Below are 4,263 nucleotides of genomic sequence, written 5' to 3'. Positions count from 1 at the left end.
TCCTGTCTACAGACAGTGTCCTGCTTTAGGAGCCAGGCTAGCACATTCTTAAGTACACACACAGTGGGGAAAGGGGGGGAAATTGTGTTGCCTGAAAACATGACGAGAGACTGACCTGAGACTTTTCAGACCAGGAATGTTTATAGGACACCCAAGGTTTTTCTCAAACATTCCAGATCAGCCTATTTAAAACAAAACAAAACAAAATACCTTTGTTTCTTCTTTCAAGGTTATATTATGGTGCCCTTTACCATGGTGAGAGTCTCGGGGAAGAGTAAAAAGGATCCCTTATTAAAGAAGAGAATGATCATGTAAAGAAATGATAGTTTATGGGTATGATTTGTTAGGTGCCAAAAGTCCCTCTACCTGTCCCACAACCAAAAACATAGCTCACACTGGACTAACGTAATATCTGTATCTTAAGCACTAGAGATTAATTACTTTTGATTATAAAGCAACTTTTTAAAAAAATATAAGTAATCCTAGGAAAGTTAACATAAGACTTAACTGTTAGTCATTAATGCCTTAATGTAAATGATTTAAACAATATCTTTAGAGTTGATATCCTTTTTATTGAAATAATAGAAGTTTTAATACGTAGAAAATGAAAAAGTCAAGGTCTAGGACAGGAGTGTACTGAGGGGAAAACCCTTTGGGCAGCTAGAAGTCACTGAGTGTCTTGGTGAGGGGGGTAAGGGAAGAGATATCAAATAGTAAAAGAAAAGGGGAGAGGTAGAAAGATTTAAAGAAAAAGAAAGCTTCGTTTACTAAACAGTTTTCCCTCCCCCATGGCTCTGATCACATGCAGGGCTTGAAAAACAGGCTTCAACGATCTAGTCTCTGCTTCCTGAATATCAGATGTCCAGGTGTGGAAGATCATCTCCCTATCTACTCTGTACCACCTCCATCTTTCCTCTAACAACCCTTAAAAATGTTTGGGTTGCCCAACAGATCAGACAATGCCTAATTACCGTATGGGATGGTCCACCTTCTGCCTCGGAAAGGTTTCACTGTTTCCATTGTGGATACTATCCCTAGTGCTTCCAGAGTCTATGGGTGCAGGAAGACACCTGGAGAGACAGAAGGAGCATTGGTTGATACTACCACCAACACCACACCCCTAGTCACATGGAAGGTATGCATGAGAATGGCATAAGAGCCACTCACCCAGGTGCGCTCTTCATGCTGTTACGTGATTCTAGGGTTGAGTGTGTTAACCTCACCCAGTCATATGGGCAACTGTCAATCTTTTGAGCTAGCAGACTTCAAACAAGGATTGAAGGTGCTGGCCCCTGTGGAGCTTAGGATCAAACCCCACATTTCTGTAGCCAGTGCATTTCCCATGAAGACTTGTAGCCTTGGAGAATGAAGGAAGAGACATTGAGCTAGAACATTACCAGATTACTAATCCTAAGTGGCATGGAAAATTCTCACCCACAGATCGATGCAAAGATATCACATTTGTGATGCTAGCTTAACACAGAGGACCTAAAAAACTTCATTTTTAATGTAATAATAATAACTTCTATTTGAAAGGCATTTTATTGTATACAATGTTTTCCCAAATGTCATATAATTTAATCTTCACAATTAACTTATGAGGTAAGCAGGAGCAGTGAAATACTGGATGCTGACCCCCAAAGAACCTAGATTTACATCATAGCCCTGTTACTTACTATGTGGATTTGGGCAAGTCACTTAATATTGATAATAGTTCACATTTGGATAATAACCTCACTGGGCTTCAGTTTCCTAATTTGTAAGACGAAGGAGTAGTACTAGGTAATAGCCAAGGCCCTCTCCAATTTTAAATCCATTAAAATCCACTTTAGGGAGAAGGTATTGCCACTGCAGCCCTGTGGATTCGGCAGTTGCTGCCTTTCCACCTCCTGACTGGCCGCTGTTCACTCTCACCAAAGAATAAGTCCGTCAGGAAGCTGCTCCACTGCCATGGCATTCAAAGACACTGGCAAGACCCTCGTGGAGCCCAAAGTGGCCATTCACTGGTTCCAGATCACCCTCACCAGCTGAAATGTGAAATCCCTCCAGAAAGTGTGTGCTGACCTAATTAGAAGAACCAAAGAAAAGAACTTGAAAGTGAAGGGACCTATTCCAATGCCCACTAAGACACTTCTAATCACAACTAGAAAAACTTTCGGTGAAGGTTCAAAGACGGGATCAGTTCCAGATGAGAATCCACAAACGCCTTATTGATCTACAGAGTCCTTCTGAAATTGTTAAACAGATCACTTCTATCAGCATTGAACCAGGTGTAGAAGTTGAAGTCACCATTGCAGATGCCTAATCAATCATCTCTTTTAATAAATTGATTGCAACTATTAAAAAATCCACTTTAAAGTTTCATTTAGATAAAGAAACTGAGACTCAGGTTAAGACTCGGACTATCAGAATTGGAAGGGACTTTATTGATCATTAGTCAACAAGTCAGTCAACAAGCATTTATTAAGCATCAGCTACATGTCAGGAACTATGTTAAACTTTGAGCATACAAAGATGCAAACATGGTCTCTGCTCTTAAAGAGCTCACAGTCCAATGGGGGAGACAACATGCAAATAACATGCACCAAGATGTATAGAGGAAAGCTTGGAGATGATCTGGGTCAGAAAGTATTAACATTAAAGGGACCTGGCAAAGACTTCTTGCAAGAAGTAGTATTTTAACCAAGACTTGGAGGAAGTCAGGGAAAGAAGGAGGCAGAGATAAAGAGGAAGAGTATTACAGGCATGGGGTATAGACAATGAAAATGCCTCAAGTTGGCAGACGGAGTACCTTGTGTGAGGAACAGCAGTTGGGCCAATGTTACTGAGTCACAGTTTTAGAAGACTGGAAAGGTAAGGAGACAGATTAGGAAGGGCTTTAGAAGCCAAACAGAGGATGTTATATTTTATCCTGGAGGTAACAGGGAATCACTGGAGGGTTTTGTTTTGAGTAGGGCAGTGCCATGGTTAGACCTGCATTTTAGGAAGATCACCTTAATAGCTGAGTGAAGGATAGACTGGAATGGAGAAAAGACTTGAGGCAGGGAGACCAACCAGTGGGCTATCACAATAGTAGAAGCACAAGGCAATAAAGACCTGCACCAGGGCAGTAGTCATGTCAAAGGAGAGAACAAGGCATATAAGAGAAATGTTGTGAAGGTAGAAATGTCAGGAGTTGACAAGTGACTGAATATGGGGGATGAGGATGAGAAGTCAAGGAAGATACCTGGGTTGTGAGCCTGGTGACTGGGATGATGGTGGTGCTCTCAGTAACAGGATGAGGGAATGAGTGGGGGAAATATACACAATGAGTTTAATTTTGGACATTTGAATTTAAAATGTCTACAGGAAATCCAATTCAAGATGTTCAATAAGCAGTTAGAGATGAAAAAACAGAGGTCAAAGAAAGGTAAGGGCTGCATAAATAGGTCTGAGAATCACTTGCATAAAGATGAACATTGAATCCATAGTAGCTGATGAGATCACCAAGTAAAATACTATAGAAGGAGAAGAGGGCCCAACATAGAGCCTTGGGGAATACCCATGGGGTTATCGGGCATTGCCTGGATGAAGACTCAGTAAAGGAGCCTGAAAGGGTATAGTCAGACAGACAGAAGGAGAACCAGGAAAGAGGAGAGAGTATCAAGGAGATGAGGGTGATTGATAGTGTCAAATGCATCACAGAGTAGTTAGCTTTCTCAAGGAGGTTAGCCTCAAAAGGGAGGAAAGACACAGTAAAATTGCTGGAGATGGGGGAGGGGCTGGCGTAGAGATCCAGTGAGGATTTTTTGAGGATGAGACAGACATAGGCATGTCTCTAATTTCATAGATAAGGACAATGAGGCCCAAGGAGGTTAGCTAACCTGCCAAAACTTACACCACTAGCCAGCAGTAGACTTAGGATCAAGTCTCTCATTTCCAAATCTGGTGTTCTTTCCACTACATCACATTATAGTGCCTCCCCAATCTAAAGACTGAAGGATGAATAATATCATTTTTTCTCTCAATTTTCTCTCCTGGCCCTGTTCCTGGCTTCTGTACTGTGAAATTCTGGAACTTTCCTCAGCACTTACAGCATCCTCTTCCTGATACATCTAACCATCCCTGTCACCTTCTCAACCTGGAAAATCCCTCACTAAAAAGCCCATATCCTTCTCCCACTGGAGAGTTTCTTCTGGAGTCTCTATTTTATGTAGAAAACCAGACCGGCCTTCATTCCTGCCCTCATCCCACCCAGTTCCTAATTCCAGGACATCCAAACCA

General features: G+C 41.7%; 1 pseudogene; it reads left to right on the top strand.

The window, feature by feature from the left end:
- The first annotated feature begins 1,945 nt into the window (after positions 1-1,945).
- On the top strand, positions 1,946-2,335 carry LOC110202192 (small ribosomal subunit protein uS10 pseudogene; annotated as a pseudogene).
- Positions 2,336-4,263: the final 1,928 nt, after the last annotated feature.

Source organism: Phascolarctos cinereus, unplaced genomic scaffold (genome assembly GCF_003287225.1).
Source record: "Phascolarctos cinereus isolate Bilbo 61053 unplaced genomic scaffold, phaCin_HiC Scaffold_1;HRSCAF=81, whole genome shotgun sequence".
Lineage (NCBI taxonomy): Eukaryota > Metazoa > Chordata > Mammalia > Diprotodontia > Phascolarctidae > Phascolarctos > Phascolarctos cinereus.
Note: the sequence above shows the minus strand (reverse complement) of the source record. Positions and strands in the feature narration are given on the sequence as shown.